Source organism: Panthera pardus, unplaced genomic scaffold, assembly GCF_024362965.1.
Source record: "Panthera pardus isolate Hobbes unplaced genomic scaffold, ASM2436296v1 HiC_scaffold_27, whole genome shotgun sequence".
Classification (NCBI taxonomy): domain Eukaryota; kingdom Metazoa; phylum Chordata; class Mammalia; order Carnivora; family Felidae; genus Panthera; species Panthera pardus.
In genome coordinates, this window is record NW_026526843.1 from 82,101,172 (window position 1) to 82,121,774 (window position 20,603).

General features: G+C 38.1%; 1 protein-coding gene across 4 annotated transcripts in view; it reads right to left on the reverse strand.

The window, feature by feature from the left end:
- The window catches only part of CLCN5 (chloride voltage-gated channel 5), a 175,016-nt gene that overhangs the window by 56,477 nt on the left and 97,936 nt on the right, over positions 1–20,603 (reverse strand). The gene's annotated exons all lie outside the window — the stretch shown is intronic.

Consider the following 20,603-nt stretch of genomic DNA (forward strand, 5'->3'; position numbering starts at 1 on the left):
ATGGTTCCTGAGTTCAAGCCCCACATCAGGGTCCTGCTGTTAGTGCAGAGCCCACTCCAAATCCTGTCTCCCTCTCTCTCTGACCCTCCCCTGCTCTCTCTCTCTCTCTATCCCAAAAATAAACATTTAAAAAATTTAAAAAGTCAAATAGTAGGAAAAAAAAGATATAAATCAAAAGATTTACCATGCTCTTGGATGGGAAGTCTAAATATAGTAAAAATGAAACAGATACTAATTTGAATTGTACTACATCTATATATTAATCTAAAGTCCCCATGGCATCTTTCATACAACTTAAAAGATTGATAGTGAAATTCATCTAAAAGAATAAGTAGGCAAGGATACTAGTGTGTGCATTATCCTTTTTAAAATTCAATTTATTTAAACTAAAAACAAAAACACAAACATTCTACCCATGTCTGCCACTCCCACCCCCTCATTTCTGGAAACGACCAATCTATAAACCACATGTATCTAGAAGCTCAGGGTTTTTATACTTTTTGGATTGCACATATAAGAGAGATCATATGGCATTTATCTTTTTCTGACTTATTTTACTTAGCATAATGCCATCAAGGTCCATCCATATTATTGCAAATAGCAAGATATCATTCTTTTTGTTGGTTGAGTAATAGTCCATCATATGTGTGTGCGTGTGCATGTGTGTGTGTTTCATTCTTTGTCAATCCATCCATTTATGAACACTTGGATTGTTTCCACATCTTAGCTAAACAATGCTGTAATAAACATGAGGGACACATATATCTTTTGAAACCAATGTGTTTGTTTTCTTTGGGTAAATACCCAGTAGTGGAACTACTGGATCATATGGTAGCTCTACTTTTAATTTTTTGAGGAACATCCATACTGTTTTCCATACTGATGGCCCCAATATACATTCCCACCAACAAATGCACATGGGTTCCCTTTTCTCCACATCCTCACCAACACTTATTTTTAGTCTTTTTGATAATAAACCTTCTGACAGGTGTGAAGTCATATCTGATTGTGATTTTGATTTGCATTCCCTAATGATTAATGATGCTGAGCATCTTTTCATGCACCTGTTGACCATCTGTATGTCTTCTTTAGAAAAATTTCTGTTCAGATCTTCTGCCTATTTTTTAATTGGATTTTTTTATTATTGACTTTTATAAGTTCTTTATATATACATTGGGTATTAGTCCATTAACATATATGATTTGCAAATATTTTCCCCCATTCAGTAAGTTGCTTTTCCATCTTGTTGATGGTTTCCTTTGCTGTGCAGAAGCTTTTTACTTTGATGTAGACCACTTGTTTATTCTTGCTTCTGTTGCCCCTGCTTTGGGTGTCAGTTTAACCAAACATCACCAACACCTATGTGAAGGAGCTTACTGTCTTTGTTTTCTTCTATGATTATGGCTTCAGGTCTTATATTCAAATCTTTAAACATTTTGAGTTAATTTCTGTTTCTGGTATAAGACAGTAGCTCAGTTTCATTCTTTATGTGTGTAGCTATCCAATTTTCCCAACACCATTTATTAAAGAGACTGTCCTTCACCCACCACATATTCTTGACTCCTTTGGTATAAATTAATTGACAATATATGTGTAGGCTTAACTCTGGGTTTTCTCTCCTATTCCACTGATTTCATATATATATATATATATATATATATATATATATATATATATATATATATCTGTTTTTATGCCAATATCATACTGTTTTAACTAATATTGCTTGGTAATACAGTTTTTAAATTTTTTTTTACCATTTATTTTTGTATAACCCTAACTTTATTTTTTTCAGTATATGAAGTTTCTTGTCAAATTGGTTTCCATACAACACCCAGTGCTCATCCCAAAAGGTGCCCTCCTCAATACCCATCACCCACCCTCCCCTCCTCCCCACCCCCCATCAACTCTGTTTCTTCTCAGTTTTTAAGAGTCTCTTATGATTTGGCTCTCTCCCACTCTAACCTCTTTTTTTTCTTTCCTACCCCTCCCCCATGGGTTTCTGTTAAGTCTCTCAGGATCCACATAAGAGTGAACACATATGGTATCTGTCTTTCTCTGTATGGCTTATTTCACTTAGCATCACACTCTCCAGTTCCATCCATGTTGCTACAAAGGGCCATATTTCATTCTTTCTCATTGCCACGTAGTACTCCATTGTGTATATAAACCACAACTTTTTTATCCATTCATCAGTTGATGGACATTTAGACTCTTTCCATAATTTGGCTATTGTTGAGAGTGCTGCTATAAACATCGGGGTACAAGTGCCCCTATGAATCAGTACTCCTGTATCCCTTGGGTAAATTCCTAGCAATGTTATTGCTGGGTCATAGGGTAGGTCTATTTTTAATTTTTTGAGGAACCTACACACTGTTTTCCAGAGTGGCGGCACCAATTTGCATTCCCACCAACAGTGCAAGAGGGTTCCCGTTTCTCCACATCCTCTCCAGCATCTATAGTCTCCTGATTTGTTCATTTTGGCCACTCTGACTGGTGTGAGGTGATATCTGAGTGTGGTTTTGATTTGTATTTCCCTGATGAGGAGCGACGTTGAGCATCTTTTCATGTGCCTGTTGGCCATCCGGATGTCTTCTTTAGAGAAGTGTCTATTCATGTTTTCTGCCCATTTCTTCACTGGGTTCTTTGTTTTTCGGGTGTGGAGTTTGGTGAGCTCTTTATAGATTTTGGATACTAGCCCTTTGTCCGATATGTCATTTGCAAATATCTTTTCCCATTCCGTTGGTTGCCTTTTAGTTTTGTTGGTTGTTTCCTTTGCTGTGCAGAAGCTTTTTATCTTCATAAGGTCCCAATAGTTCATTTTTGCTTTTAATTCCCTTGCCTTTGGGGATGTGTCGAGTAAGAGATTGCTACGGCTGAGGTCAGAGAGGTCTTTTCCTGCTTTCTCCTCTAGGGTTTTGATGGTTTCCTGTCTCACATTCAGGTCCTTTATCCATTTTGAGTTTATTTTTGTGAATGGTGTGAGAAAGTGGTCTAGTTTCAATCTTCTGCATGTTGCTGTCCAGTTCTCCCAGCACCATTTGTTAAAGAGACTGTCTTTTTTCCATTGGATATTCTTTCCTGCTTTGTCAAAGATGAGTTGGCCATACGTTTGTGGGTCCCGTTCTGGGGTCTATTCTATTCCATTGGTCTATGTGTCTGTTTTTGTGCCAATACCATGCTGTCTTGAGGATTACAGCTTTGTAGTAGAGGCTAAAGTCTGGGATTGTGATGCGTCCTGCTTTGGACTTCTTCTTCAAAATTACTTTGGCTATTCGGGGCCTTTTGTGGTTCCATATGAATTTTAGGATTGCTTGTTCTAGTCTTGAGAAGAATGCTGGTGCAATTTTGATTGGGATTGCATTCAATGTGTAGATAGCTTTGGGTAGTATTGGCATTTTAACAATATTTATTCTTCCAATCCATGAGCACGGAATGTTTTTCCATTACTTTATATCTTCTTCAATTTCCTTCATAAGCTTTCTATAGTTTTCAGCATACAGATCTTCTACATCTTTGGTTAGATTTATTCCTAGGTATTTTTTGCTTCTTGGTGCAATTGTGAATGGGATCAGTTTCTTTATTTGTCTTTCTGTTGCTTCATTGTTAGTGTATAAGAATGCAACTGATTTCTGCACATTGATTTTGTATCCTGCAACTTTGCTGAATTCATGTATCAGTTCTAGCAGACTTCTGGTGGAGTCTATCGGATTTTCCATGTATAATATCATGTCATCTGCAAAGAGGGAAAGCTTAACGTCATCTTTGCCAATTTTGATGCCTTTGATTTCCTTTTGTTGTCTGATTGCTGATGCTAGCACTTCCAACACTATGTTAAACACCAGCGGTAAGAGTGGACATCCCTGTCGTGTTCCTGATCTCAGGGAAAAAGCTCTCAGTTTTTCCCCGTTGAGGATGATGTTAGCTGTGGGCTTTTCATAAATGGCTTTTATGATGTTTAAGTATGTTCCTTCTATCCCGACTTTCTCAAGCGTTTTTATTAAGAAAGGGTGGTGAATTTTGTCAAAGGCCTTTTCTGCATCGATTGACAGGATCATATGGTTCTTCTCTTTTCTTTTATTAATGTGATGTATCACGTTGATTGATTTGCGAATGTTGAACCAGCCCTGCATCTCAGGAATGAATCCCACTTGATCATGGTGAATAATTCTTTTTATATGCTGTTGAATTTGATTTGCTAGTATCTTATTGAGAATTTTTGCATCCATATTCATCAGGGATATTGGCCTGTAGTTCTCTTTTTTTACTGGGTCTCTGTCTGGTTTAGGAATCAAAGTAATACTGGCTTCATAGAATGAGTCTGGAAGTTTTCCTTCCCTTTCTATTTCTTGGAATAGCTTGAGAAGGAAAGGTATTATCTCTGCTTTAAACGTCTGGTAGAACTCCCCTGGGAAGCCATCTGGTCCTGGACTCTTATTTGTTGGGAGATTTTTGATAACCGATTCAATTTCTTCACTGGTTATGGGTCTGTTCAGGCTTTCTATTTCCTCCTGATTGAGTTTTGGAAGCGTGTGGGTGTTTAGGAATTTGTCCATTTCTTCCAGGTTGTCCAGTCTGTTGGCATATAATTTTTCATAGTATTCCCTGATAATTGTTTGTATCTCTGAGGGGTTGGTTGTAATAATTCCATTTTCATTCATGATTTTATCTGTTTGGGTCATCTCCGTTTTCTTTTTGAGAAGCCTGGCTAGAGGTTTATCAATTTTGTTTATTTTTTCAAAAAACCAACTCTTGGTTTCGTTGATCTGCTCTACAGTTTTTTTAGATTCTATATTCTATAGATTTTGCTCTGATCTTTATTATTTCTCTTCTTCTGCTGGGTTTGGGCTGTCTTTGCTGTTCTGCTTCTATTTCCTTTAGGTGTGCTGTTAGATTTTGTATTTGGGATTGTTCTTGTTTCTTGAGATAGGCCTGGATTGCAATGTATTTTCCTCTCAGGACTGCCTTCGCTGCATCTCAAAGCGTTTGGATTGTTGTATTTTCATTTTCATTTGTTTCCATATATTTTTTAATTTCTTCTCTAATTGCCTGGTTGACCCGTTCATTCTTTAGTAGGGTGGTCTTTAACCTCCATGCTTTTGGAGGTTTTCCAGACTTTTTCCTGTGGTTGATTTCAAGCTTCATAGCTTGGCTACTCCAGCTTTCTTTTGGCTTCCAGTGGCATGATAAATAGTTCTCCATCCCCTCACTCTCAATCTGAAGGTGTCCTCAGGTCTAAAATGAGTCTCTTGTAGACAGCAAACAGATGGGTCTTGTTTTTTTATCCATTCTGATACCCTATGTCTTTTGGTTGGCGCATTTAATCCATTTACATTCAGTGTTATTATAGAAAGATGCAGGTTTAGAGTCATTGTGATGTCTGTATGTTTTATGCTTGTAGCCATGTCTCTGGTACTTTGTCTCACAGGATCCCCCTTAGGATCTCTTGTAGGACTGGTTTAGTGGTGACGAATTCCTTCAGTTTTTGTTTGTTTGGGAAGACCTTTATCTCTCCTTCTATTCTAAATGACAGACTTGCTGGATAAAGGATTCTCGGCTGCATATTTGTCTGTTCAACACATTGAAGATCTCCTGCCAATCCTTTCTGGCCTGCCAAGTTTCAAAAGAGAGATCGGTCACAAGTCTTATAGGTCTCCCTTTATATGTTAGGGCACGTTTATCCCTTGCTGCTTTCAGAATTTTCTCTTTATCCTTGTATTTTGCCAGTTTCACTATGCTGTGTCGTGCAGAAGATCGATTCAAGTTACGTCTGAAGGGTGTTCACTGTGCCTCTTGGATTTCAATGCCTTTTTCTTCCCCAGATCAGGGAAGTTCTCAGCTATCATTTCTTCAAGTACACCTTCAGCACCTTTCCCTCTCTCTTCCTCCTCTGGGATACCAATTATGCGTATATTACTTCTTTTTAGTGTATCACTTAGTTCTCTAATTTTCCCCTCATACTCCTGTATTTTTTTATCTCTCTTTCTCTCAGCTTCCTCTTTTTCCATAATTTTATCTTCTAGTTCACCTATTCTCTCCTCTGCCTCTTCAATCCGAGCCATAGTTGTCTCCATTTTATTTTGCAGCTCATTGATAGCCTTTTTTTAGCTCCTCCTTAGTCCCTTGATCTCTGTAGCAAGAGATTCTCTGTTGTCCTCTATACTGTTTTCAAGTCCAGTGATTAATTTTATGACTATTATTCTAAATTCACTTTCTGTTATATTATTTAAGTCCTTTTTAATCAGTTCATTAGCTGTTGTTATTTCCTGGAGATTCTTTTGAGGGGAATTCTTCTGTTTGGTCATTTTGGATAGTCCCTGGAGTGGTGCAGACCTGCAGGGCACTTCCCCTGTGCTGTGGTGTATAACTGGAGTTGGTGGGCGGGGCCGCAGTCAGACCTGATGTCTGCTCCCAGCCCACCACTGGGGCCACAGTCAGACTGGTGTGTGCCTTCTCTTCCCCTCTCCTAGAGGTGGGATTCACTGTGGGGTGATGTGGCCCATCTGGGCTACTTGCACACTGCCAGGCTTGTGGTGCTGGGGATGTGGTGTATTAGCTGGGGTGGATCGGCAAGTTGCACAGGGGTGGGAGGGGCAGGCTCAGCTAGCTTTTCCTTCAGAGATCCACTTCGGGAGGGGCCCTGTGGCACCGGGAGGGAGTCAGACCCACGGGAGGGGTGGATCAGCAAAAGCACAGTGTTGGGTGTTTGCCTGGTGCCAGCAAGTTCCCTGGCAGGAACTGGTTCCCTTTGGGATTTTGGCTGGGGGATGGGCGAGGGAGATGGCGCTGGCGAGCGCCTTTGTTCCCCGCCAAACTGAGCTCCGTCGTCCGGGGGCTCAGCAGTTCTCCCTCCCGTTGTCCTCCAGCCTTCCCGCTCTCCGAGCAGAGCTGGTAACTTATGACCTCCCAGATGCTACGGTAGGCTTGCTGTCGGAACACACTCTGTCCGGCCCCTCCTCTTTTGCAAGCCAGACTGGGGGCTCTGCTTGGCCGGCAGGCCGCCCCTCCACCCTGGCTCCCTCCCGCCAGTCCATGAAGTGCGCACCACCTCTCTGCCCTTCCTACCCTCTTCCGTGGGCCTCTTGTCTACGCTTGGCTCTGGAGACTCCGTTCTGCTAGTCTTCTGGTGGTTTTCTGGGTTATAGGTGTTGGTGTAGGTGGAATCTAAGTGATCAGTAGGACGCACGGTGAGTCCAGTGTCCTCCTACACCGCCATCTTCTCTTTTCAGGTGTAGGTGGAATCTAAGTGATCAGTAGGACGCGCGGTGAGTCCAGTGTCCTCCTACACCGCCATCTTCTCTTTTCCTCTCAGTAATGAGTATCTTTTATGTTTTTTCTTAGTTAACCTGGCTAGAGCTTTTGTTGATTTTTCTCTATTGCTTTCCTGTTAATTTTATTTCTGCTATAATTTTTATTATTTGTTTTCTTCTGCTTAACTTGGGTTTAGTTTCTTCTTTTTTTCTAGTTTTGTAAGGTAGAAGCATAGGTGAATGATTTTCGAGCTTTTCTTCTTTTCTGATATATTCATTTGATGCTATAAATTTTCCTTCTAAATGCTGGTTTGCTGCATCCATAAATTTTGATAAGTTATTTTTTCATCTTCATGTAGTTGAAAATGTTTTTAAAATTGCTCGTGCAACTTCTTTGACCCATGTGTTATTTAGAAGTGTGTTGTTTAATCTGTAAGTATTTTTACTTTTTTCCAGGTATCTTTCTGATATGGATGTCTAGTTTAATTCCATTGTGATCTGAGAACAGACTTTGTATGATTTCCATTTTTTAAAATTGGTAAGCTGTATTTCATGGCCCAGAGTGTCATCTGTCATGGTGAATGTTCCATGTGAGCTTGAAAAGAATGTTATTATATGAAGCATTCTACTGATGTAAGATCCATTTGATTGATGATGCTGTTTAGTTCAACTATGACTTTACCTATTTTCTGCTGTTGGGGACTGTCCATTTTCAGTACAGGGGTATTGAAGATTATCATTATAATATGGGTTCATCTATTTCTCCTTGCCATTCTATAAGTTTTGTCTCATGTATTTTTTTATGCTCTGTTGTTAGGCATGTATATATTAAGGATTGTTATAGTTTTTTAAGAGAATTGGCGCTTTATCGTTATGTAGTGCCTCTTTTTATTCCTGATAATTTTTCTTCCTCTGAAGTCTGCTTTGTCTGAAATTAATATAGCTACTCTAGCTTCCTTTCTCCATATTCTTGCTTTTAATCTATTTGTGTCTTTATATTTAAAGTAAGTTTCAGGTCACCTGGGTGGCTTAGTTCAACATCCAACTGTTGACTTTGGCTCAGGTCATGATCTCACGGTTGTGAGATCGAGTCCTGTGTCAGGCTCCACACTGAGCATGGAGTCTGCTTAAGATTTTCTCTCCCTCTGCCTCTTCCCTGCTGCCATGTCCTCTCTCTAAAAAAAAAAGTTTCTTGTAGAAAACATAGTTGGATATTGTATTTTTATCTACTCTGATGGTCTCTGTCATTTAATGCATGTATTTAGATCACTCACATTTAAAGTGATTATTGATATGGCTGAACCTCTATATCATCTGCCATATCGGTTGTTTTTTCCTATTTGTTGTCCTTGTTTTCTTATTGTCTTCCATTCCTTTTGCCTTCTCTGGTTTTAATTGCACATTTGGTGTGATTGTATTTTTTCCCTCTGTTTAGCATAGTAGTTATACTTCTTTTTTTAATGTTTATTTATTTATTTTGAGAGAGAGAGAGAGAGAGAGAGCGAGCAAGCAGGGGAGGGGAAGAGAGAGAGAATCCCAAGCAGGCTCCATGCTGCCAGCGCAGAGCCCGATGCAGGGCTCGAACTCCCCAAAGGTGAGATCATGACCTGAGCTGAAATCAAACATTGGACACTTAACCAACCATAATTATGCTTCTTTTTAAAAAACTTTTCTTAGTCGTTGCCCTTGTGTTTTCAATATACATTTATATCTAATCCAAGTCTTCTTTCAAATAACATAACACTACTAAATGGGTAATGCAAGTGCCATATAATAGAGTATTCCCACTTGCTCCCTTCTGTCCACTATAATATTGCTGCCTTTCATTTCACTTGTCTATACCTGAAACTAACATGTTGTATGTCAGTTATACCACAAAGCAAAAAAGGCAGATAGAAAAAAAAAAGAATGAGGAAATATTTTATTTTACTTTCATTTATTCCTTCTAGCATTCTTTATTTCTTTATGTGGATCCAGGTTTCAAACCTCTATAATTTTTCTTCTTTCTGAAGAATTTCTTTTAGCACTTCCTGCAAGACAGGTCTTTCAACAAATTCCCTCAATTTTTTTTCCTGAAAAAAAAAACCTATTTCTTATTCAATTTTGAAGTATAATTTCTCTAGATTCAGAATCTTGATTCATGGTTCTTTTTAACATTTCATGCATTTCACTCTTCTTCCTTGATTGCATGGATTCTGAAGAGAAGTCTGATTTAATTCTTATTCTTACTCCTCTATAGGTAAGGAATTTTTTTTCCCTGGTTATTTTTAAGAATTTTTCTTTGTCTTTGATTTTTCACATTTCAAATATGTATGCATGGTTGTAGATTTTTAAAAATATTTTTCCTCCTTGGTGTACTCTGAACTTTCTGGATCTGTGATTTGGTGTCTTTCAGTAATTTTAGGACATTCCCATTCATTTCTGCTTCAGATATTTCTGTTGTTCCTTTCATCTCCTGGTATTCTCATTATGAATATGTTACATCTTTTGTCATTATCCTGCAGGTTGATACTCTATTCATTTTTAATTCTTTTTTCTCTTTGCATTTTAGTTATGGAAGTTTCCACTGACATTTCTTCAAGCCTGCTGATTCTTTTCTTCTGTTTTCTTTTCTTCTGTTTTATCCAATCTATTGATGAACCATCGAAGACATTCTCCATTTCTTTTAGAGACCTTTCACATTTCATTTGATTTTTTTCAGTTTCCATCTCTCTACTTACATTATCCTTCTGTTCTTGCATGTTGTCCACCTTTTCCATTAGGGCTCTTAGCATATTAATCATAGTTATTTTAAGTTGTTGGTGGGATAATTCTAACATTCCTTCCATATCTGACTCTGGTTCTGATGCTTGCTCTGTCTCTTCATGCTTTTTTTGTTTTGGTGTTTCAGTATGTCTTATAATATTTTTGCTGAAAACTGGACATTACATATTGATAAAAGTAACTGATTAGGTATATAGGCCTTTAGTGTGAGGTTTTATGTTTATCTGGATAGGGGTTGGTATGTGTTTACTGTTTGCTGTAGCTGTGTGTCAGAGACTAAAATTTTCTCCAGTGTCTTTGTTTTTGTCTCCTGTGCACTTAGTTTCTCTAGAGGTGACTCCTTAAATAAGGTTTAAAACATATAGTTTTGGCAGTTATATTCCCCTGTTGTTAATCAGGAGCTCTGTTGATGTGGTAGTAAGGTGGGGGGGAGCATTATTTGATAGTCTTATGATTAGTTTTCAGTCTTTTAGTGAGTCTTTACCCTTTAGTTGTGAATTTCCTAAGTGTTTCTCAGTTTTATTTCATTTTGTCACCTCCTATACTTAAGTGAGACAGGAAGACTAGAGAGAACTAGAATTGAGGTTTTTTTTTTTTCCCTCAAAGTTTATTAGGCTCTGGTAAAATAGTGTCTCATGAGGGCCAGCCTTGATAAACAACACAGAGTGCTCTGGTTCATTTCTATGCCCTCAATTGAGAAGCACAGGGGAGTGTTCTCTGGTCCTCACTGTGAGAACTAATAAGGTTCCTAGGGGTATAATTTATAGAAGTTTTGGGTTTCCCTAAGACTGGGCCCCCTTAAGTTCTTAACTCTCAAACTTGTGTACCCTGAGCTTCTGCTAATCTTCAGTTATATCTTATGTTCTACTCCAGTACCAGTTCTCATGGAGGTTTCTGCTTGTGTAAGGTGTGATTCTTTGTATCCACGTCTGTCTCCCCAGTTTAGGGAGCAACAGTTTTCCTTGTGATCTCAGTTCTCTGATGGGTCTAGGAAGAATTGTTGGTTTTCACTTTCTTCAATTTTTTTTTTTTTGTCATTGTGAGGATGAGAGTGATGACTTTCAAGCTCTTTACCTGCTTGACCAGAAACCAAATCCTCCTTTGATTCTTATTACTTGGATAATGTATCCACCTTTTCTATTACCTTTGTCAGTGATGACACAGATATATTCTATTTCTGTTCCTTTCACTTCATTTTATTGCATACATTCCCTGATGGAAAAAGTTGCTTATTTTAATACATATAAATCCATTTTATATCTTTACATAGAAATAATTTTGTGTATTCTCTATATCTGGAATAAATATACTGTTTTGTGTTCTTTAAAAATCAACTGAGGGGCGCCTGGGTGGCTTGGTCGGTTAAGCGTCTGACTTCAGCTCAGGTCACAATCTCGCGGTCTGTGAGTTCGAGCCCTGCGTCGGGCTCTGGGCTGATGGCTCGGAGCCTGGAGCCTGCTTCTGATTCTGTGTCCCTCTCTCTCTGCCCTTCCCCCGTTCATGCTCTGTCTCTCTCTGTCTCAAAAATAAATAAACATTAAAAAAAAATTAAAAAAAAAAAATCAACTGAAAACCCACCCCCCTGCATAAATACAGGGCTATCAGTGGGAGATAGGGCTGCATAGACACTTGTTGCCTAACCTGCTAGCAGTATGCCATGCCCACCAGTTCTCCTGAGGACTTGCCCCCTCCAAGTCTGCTACCATTGGCCCTGCACTCAGGGCAAATTTTGTTAAAGGTTTGAATGTGCCTCGCCCACCCGCAGGGTGCACACACAGTCTGCTGCTGCGCAACACCCAGTCACCATGCTGCCTCCAGCCACCTTTGCATTCTGAGCCTAGCTGTGCCCAGCCATTGCTGTGCACGTGTCTAGTCTTCTGCCCCTGGCTGCCTGACGGAACAGCCCCCAGATGCTACAGTGATTCAGGGGATCTAGATTATGACTAGTGGCTCAGCACGAATTTTGGTAACACCGCCATCCCACTCCCAAGTTCCCTAGTGAGCATGCCTCATCAGAGCTGTCCTGCCTGGGTCCCCAGTAACACCACAGAGAGCAAGCACAGCCCACAACAGGCAGTGAGTCAGTTAAGACAACTGCACTGAAAGGAAAAGTGACTCAGACAAAACAGCAGGGCATAAGCAACACACATGGGATACTCTCCTAAAGTACAGGTTCAGGTAAACAAGGGACACTGCACTGCAGTGGACTCCAGGGCCTCTTTTTCATAAAGTCACTACTTTCAAGAGCAGAAGACATGCTGACTTTCTTCATACACATACACAGATACAGAGAGGCAGACACAATGAGTAGACAGAGAAATTTATGCCAAATGAAAGAACAGGGCAAGGCCACGGGCAGAGATCTAAGCAAAACCGACATAAGTAACATGCCTGATAGAGAATTTAAAGCAATGATCATAAGGATACTCACTGGACTTGGGAAAAGAGTGGAAGACATGAGTGAGACCCTTAACACAGAGATAAGGAATAACATAGCAGACAAAAAGGGCTCAATAAATGAAATGAAAAACAGGCTTAATGGAATAAAGAGCTGGACAGAAGAAGCAGAGGAATGAATTAGTGACCCAGAAGACAGAATAATGGAAAATAAGATGAACAAAATAGAGGATTATGCAAAACAAGAATAGACTTAGGGAACTCAGTGACTCCATCAAATGTAATAACATTCATATTATAGGAGTTCCATAAGAAGAAGAGAGAAAGAGGGAAGGCAGAAAATTTATTGGAGAAATAATAGCTGAAAATGTCACTAATATGGGGAAGGAAACAGATATCCAGATCCAGGAGGCACAGAGAACTCCCATCAAAATCAACAAAAGCAGACCCACACTGAGGTATATTGTAGTTATAGAGGACTCTTTGAGTGACACCAAAAGTGACAGTATGAAAGTATGAAACATAAAAGCACTAAAAGTGAATATTTCTATAAAAAATAGTCAAGGAACTAAAAAATAAAAGGGTGTAAAATATAAAAACATACCTAATATGTAGGGAGAAGAGGAGAAAAGAATGGGCTTAAGCTTAAACAACCATCAACTTAATATAGACTGCTATGTGCAGAAGAGGTTATATACAAGCTTAGTGGTAACCATATATCAAAAACCACTAATAAATATGCAAAGAATGAAGAGAAAGATATCCAAATATATCACTAAGGAAAATCATCAAACCGTGAAAGAAAGACAAGGATCAGAGAAAATCTTCAGAAACAACCACAGAACAAGTAATAAAATGGCAATAAATACATATGTATCAGTAATTACTTTGAAAGTAAATGGATTAAACACTCCGGTCAAAAGGCATAGGGTGACAAAATTGATAAAAAACCAAAACCTACCTATATGTTGCCTACAAGACATATTTTAGACCTAAAGACACCTGCAGATTGAAAGTGGGAGATGGATAAATATCTGTCATGCTAGTGGGTGTCCAAAGAAAGCTGGAGTAGCCATACTTATATCAGACAAAATAGACTTTAACACAAAGTCTGTAAATAGAGACAAAGGACACTATATGATAAAGGGGACAATCCACCAAGAAGATATAACAATTGTAAATATTTATGTACCCAATATGGGAACACCCAAATACAGAAAACAGCTAATAAGAAACATAAAAGAACTAATTGATAGTAATACAATAATGGGTAGAGGACTTTAACAGCCACACTTACATCAGTGGATAGATCATGTAAACAGAAAAGCAACAAGGAAACAATGGCTTTGAATGACACACTGGACCAGCTGGACTTAACAGATATATTCAGAACATTTTACACTAAAACAGCAGAATACACATTCTTTTCAAGTGCATACAGGATATTCTCCAGAATAGATCACATATTAGCCCACAAAACCAGCCTCAACAAATTCAAGAAGATCGAAGTTATACAATGCATCTTTTCTGATCACAAAGCTATGAAACTAGGAGTCAACCACAAGAAAAAATTTGGAAAGACCACAAATACATCAAGGTTAAATAACATGCTAACAAACAATGAATGAGTCAACCAGGTGATAAAAAGAAATAAAAAAGTACATGGAAACAAATGAAAATGAAAACACAATGATCCAAAAAAAGTGATACAACACTTTTGAGATACAACAAAAGTGGTTCTATGAGGAAAGTGTATAGCAAGACAGGCCTATGTCAAGAAGCAAGAAAAATCTCAAATGAACAACCTAACCTGACACCTAAAGGAACTAGAAAAAGAACAACAAACAAAACCTAAAACCAGCAGAAGGAAATGATAAAGATTAGAGAAGAAATAAGTAATATAGAAACTAAAACAGATCAATGAAACCAAGAGCTGGTTCTTTGAAAAAATCAATAACATTGATAAACCTCTAGCCCAAAAAAAGAGAAAGGACTCAAATAAGCAAAATCACAAATGAGAGAGGAGAAATAACAACCAACACCAGAGAAATACAAATGATCATAAGAGACTATTTTGAAAAAACTATATGCCAAAAAATTGGATGACCTAGAAGACGTATTATAAACAAATTAAGAAAAGTTGCAGGATACAAAATCAATGTACCAAATCTGTTGCTGTTCTGTACACCAATAATGAAGCAGCAGAAAGAGAAATTAAGAAAATAATCCCAGTTACAATTGCACCCAAATTAATAAGATACTTAGGAATAAACCCAAACAAAGAGGTGAAAGACCTGTATTGTGAAAACTGTATATAGCTAATGAATGAAATTGAAGCTGAAACAAAGAAATGGAAAGATATTTCATGGTCATGAATTGGAAGAAGAAATACTGTTAAAATATCTACACATTTAACAATCCCTATCAAAATACTAACAGCATTTTTCACAGAACTAGAATAAACATTCCTACAATTTGTATGGAACCACAAAAGACTCTGAATACTGAAAGCAATCTTGAGAAAGAAAAGCAAAGCTGGAGGCATCACAATTCCAGACTTTAAGCTGTATTACAAAGCTATAGTAACAGGATGGTACTGGCACAAAAATAGACACAGAGATCAATGGAACAAAATAGAAAACCCAGAAATGAACCCAAAACTATATGGTCAATTAATCTTCAACAAAGGGAAGAATATCCAATGGGAAAAAGTCTTCTCAATGAATGGTGTTGGGAAAGTTGGATAGAAACATGGACAAGAAAGAAACTGGACAATACACAAAAATAAATTCAAAACAGATTAAAGACATAAATGTGACCTGAAAGCATAAAAATCCTAGAAGAGAGTACAAGCAGTAAGTTCTTTGACATTGGCCATAGCAACTTTTTTTCTAGATATATTTCTCTGAAGCAAGGGAAATAAAAGCAAAAATAAAATATTGGGACTATATCAAAATAATATTGCTTCTGCAGAGCAAAGGAAACAATCAACAAAACCAAAAGGCAGCTTAGAGAATGGGAGAAGATATTTGCAAGTGATATATCTGATAAATGGTTTATATTCAAAATGTATAAAGAACTGACACAACCCAACACCCCAAAAATAATCCAATTAAAAAATGGGCAAAAGTCCTGAATAGGCATTTCTCCAACAAAGACATCCAGATGGCCAACACACCGGAAAAGATGTTCAACATCACTTATCAACAGGGAAATGCAAATCAAAACTACAATATGATATCATCTCACACCCATAAAAATGGCTAAAATCAACAACAAAAGAAACAACAGGTGTTGGCAAGAATGTGGAAGAAAAGGAATTCATTCCTACTTTAGTAGGAATGGAAGCTGGTGCAGCCACTGTGAAAAACAGTATGGAGGTTCCTCAAAAAGTTAAAAACAGAACTACCCTACTATCTAGCAATTGCACTACTGGGTACTTACTCAAAGAATACAAAAACACTAAATCAAAGGATACATGCACCCCTATGTTTATAGCAGCATTATTTACAATAGTCAAGATATGGAAGCATCCCAAATGCCCATTCATTGATGATTGGATGAAGACTAAGTGATACATATATATATATATGAAGAATAAGTGGCTTATATATATATATAAGTGGCTATATATATATATACATATATATATACATATATATATGTATATATATATATAATGGAATATTATACATCCATAAAAAGAATGAAATCATACCATTTGCAACAACAAGGATGGAGATAGAGATTTTCATACTAAGAGAAATAAGTCAGAGAAAGACAAGTACTGTATGATTTTACTTATTAGTGGAATTTAAAAAAAAATAAGCAAAGAGGAGAGGGAGAGAGAGAGAGGGAGGGAGAGAAAGAGAGAAGGCAGGCAAACCAAGCAGTAGACTCAACTATAGAGAACAAACTGATGGTTACCAGAGGGGAGGATGGTGGAGGCATGGGTGAAATAGGTTGTGGGGATTAAGGAGTGTACTTGTTATGATGAGCATCGAGTGATGTATGGAATTGTTGAATCACTGTATTGTACATATGAATATATTATAACACTGTAGGTTACCTGGAATTAAAATTAAAAAAGAAAAAAAAATCAACTTAAAACCCATCTGGAGTTTATTACAGTGTTGTATATACTGTAGTTCTATATTATTTTCCATTTTGATATCCAGCAATCGCTCAATTGTTTACCAAAAAGCAATTCTTATGTTTGTGTTGATTCTGGCTTATTAGCACCTACGTTCTTCTAATAATTTGTATCCATTGCTGGAATCTCTATTGTTATTATTCCAGTGTCACAAGTTTTTAATGATTGTTTCTCTGTAGAAGGTTAAAATCTGACAGGATGTTTGCCATATTTACATTTAAGAAAATGGAAAATTCATAAATATGTGGAGTTTAAATTACATGCTACTGACCAATCAATGGATCAGTGAAGAAGTTGAAAGAGAATTTTAAAACTACCTTGAAACAAATGAAAATAGAAATGTAACACACCATAATTTATGAGATGCAGCAAAGGCATTTTTTAAAATAATTTTATTTTATTATTTTATTTTTATTTTAGAGAGTGTGCAAGCAGGGGAGAGGGGTGGGGGGGGAGAGAAACACACAGACAAAGCTGAAAGTTATTAGGAGGAAGGAAATAACAGAGCAGTACAGAAGAGATCAATGAAAGTATGATTTGATTCTTTGAAAAGATAAAACTGACAAACATTTCGCTAGACTCACCAGGAAAAAAAAAGAGAAAGGACTCAAATAAAATCCAAAATTAAAGGGGAGATGTTACAGGTGATACCACAGAAATATAAAGATCATAAGAGACTACTATAAACAAACACACGTTAACAAATTGGACAACCTAAAAGAAATGGATTAACTCCTATAAACATACAATGTACCAAGACTGAATCAAGATGAAATAGAAAATCTGAACAGACTAATTACTAGTAAGGAAATTGAATCTGTAATCAAAAACTTCCCAACAAACAAAAGTCTTGGACCAGATGGTTTCACTGGTGAATTCTAGCAAACATTCGAAGAAGAATTCATTGTAATCCTTCTGAAATTCTTCCATAAAAATAGAAGAGAAAGGAACTTTTACAAATGTATTTTATGAAGACAGCATTACCCTGCTACCACAAGATGAGAAAATTATACAAGAAAAGAAGATTACAGGCCCATATATCTGATGAACATAGATGTAAAAATTCTCAACTAAATATTAGTAAACCAAATTCAGCAATACATTGAAAGGTTCATATACCATGATCAAGTGGGACTTATTCCAGGGATACAAGGATGTTCAACATCTGCAAATAAGTCAATGTGATACACCTCATTAACAAAATGAAGGATAAAAATCATGTGATCATCTCAGCGGATGCAGAAAAAGCATCTGACAAAATTCAACATTCATTTATGACTAATACTCTCAACAAAGTGAGTATAGAGGAAATATATCTAAACATAATGAGAGCCATATATGAGAAGCCCACAGATAACATCATACTCAATGTTGAAAAGGTGAAAGCTTTTCATCTAAGATCAGGAACAAGACAAAGATGCCCACTCTCACCACTTTTGTTTTATTAAGATTTTATTTTTAAGTAATCTCTACACCCAATGTGGGGCTCAAATGTAGAACTCTGAGATCAAAAGTCACATGCCAGCCAGGTGCCCTAGCCACTTTCACCACTTTTATTTAGCATAGTATTGGAAGTCCTAGTCAGAACAATTAGTCAAAAAAAGAAATAAAACGTATCTAAAGTGAAAAGGAAGGACTAAAACTATGCAAAGCAATCTACAGTTTCAGTGCAATTCCTGTCAAAATTCCAATGGCATTTTCATAGAAATAGAACAAATAATACTAAAATTTGTATGGAACCATAAAAGACCCCAAATAGCTAAAGCAATCTTGAGAAAGAAGAGCAAAGCTGGAGGTATCATGCTCCATGATTTATTTTATTTTTTACATGAAACTTAATGTCAAATTGGTTTCCATACAACACCCAGTGCTCATCCCAACAGGTGTTCTCCTCAATGCCCACCAACCACTTTCCCTCCCTCCCACCCCCCATCAACCATTAGTTTATTCTCAGTTTTTAAGAGTCTCTTATGGTTTGCCTCCATCCCTCTCTTTTTTTTTTCCCTTCCCCTGCGCCATGGTCTTCTGTTAAATTTCTCAGGATCCACAAAGAGTGAAAACATATGGTATCTGTCTTTCTCTGTATGACTTATTTCACTTAGCAGAACACTCTCCAGTTCCATCCACATTGCTACAAAAGACCATATTTCATTCTTTCTCATTGCCAAGTAGTATTCCATTGTGTATATAAACCACATTGTGTATATAAACCATAATTTCTTTATCCATTCAACAGTTGATGGACATTTAGGCTCTTTCCATAATTTCGCTATTGTTGAAAGTGCCGCTATAACCATTGGGGTACAAGTGCCTCTATGCATCAGCACTCCTGTATCCCTTGGATAAATTCCTAGCAGTGCTATTGCTAGGTCATAGGGTAGATCTATTTTTAATTTTTTGAGGAACCTCCACACTGTTTTCCAGAGTGGCTGCACCGGTTTGCATTCCCACCAGCAGTGCAAGAGAGTTCCCATGTCTCCACATCTATAGTCTCCTGATTTGTTCATTTTAGCCACTCTGACTGGTGTGACGTGATATATCAGTATGGTTTTGATTTGTATTTCCCTGATGAGGAGTGACATTGAGCATCTTTTCATGTGCCTGTTGGCCATCTGGATGTCTTCTTTAGAGAAGTGTCTATTCATGTCTTCTGCCTATTTCTTCACTGGATTATTTGTTTTTCAAGCGTGGAGTTTGGTGAGTTCTTTATAGATTTTGGACACTATCCCTTTGTCCGATATGTCATTTGCAAATATCTTTTCCCATTCCGTCGATGTCAATACTACCCAAAGCAATCTACACATTCAATGCCATCCCAATCAAAATTGCACAGCATTCTTCTTGAAGGTAGAACAAGCAATCCTCAAATTTGTATGGAACCACAAAAGACCACAAATAGCCAAAGTAATATTGAAGAAGAAGACCAAAGCAGAAGGCATCACAATCCCCAGGCTTTAGCCTCTACTACAAAGTTGGAATCATCAAGACAGCATGGTATTGGCACAAAAACAGACACATAGACCAATGGAATAGAATAGAGACTCCAGAATTGGACCCACAAAAATATGGCCAATGAATCTTTGACAAAGCAGGAAAGAATATCCAATGGAAAAAAGATAGTCTCTTTAACAAATGGTGCTGGGAGAACTGGACAGCAACATGCAGAAGATTGAAACTAGACCACTTTCTCACACCATTCACAAAAATAAACTCAAAATGGATAAAGGACCTGAGTGTGAGATAGGAAGCCATCAAAACCCCCTGACCTCAGTCGCAGCAATTTGTTACTTGACACATTTCCAAAGGCAAGGGAATTAAAAACAAAAATGAACTCTTGGGACCTCATGAAGATAAAAACCTTCTACACTGCAAAGGAAACAATAACAAAACTAAAAGGCAACCCTGATTTAGAACTATATTACAGGGGTGCCTTGGTGGCTCAGTTGGATAAGTGTCTGACTGTGGCTTGGGTCATGATCTCGTAGTTCACAAGTTGGAGCCCCGCATCAGGTTCTGTGCAAACAGCTCAGAGCCTAGAGCCTGCTTCAGATTCTGTGTCTCCCTCTGTCTCTCTGCCCCTCCCCCGATCATGCTTTGTCTCTCTCTCTCTCTCCCAAAAATAAATAAATGCTGGAGAAAGGGAAGATGGTAGTGTAGGAAGACGCTGGGCTCACCGCGCGTCCTGCTGATCACTTAGATTACACCTACACCTGCCTAAATAACCCAGAAAACCTCCAGAAGACTAGCAGAACAGAGTCTCCAGAGCCAAGCGCAGATGAGAGGCCCACGGAAGAGGGTAGGAAGGGTGGAGAGGCGGTGCACGCTCCACGGACTGGCGGGAGGGAGCCAGGGCGGAGGGGCGGCCCGCTGCCCAAGCAGAGCCCCCGAGTCAGGCTTGCAAAAGCAGAGGGGCCAGACGGAGTGTGTTCCAACAGCAAGCGGGACTTGACATCTGGAAGGTTATAGGCTAACAGCTCTGCTCGGAGAACGGGTGAGCTGGAGGACAACGGGAGGGAGAGTTGTTGAGCCCCAGAGGACAG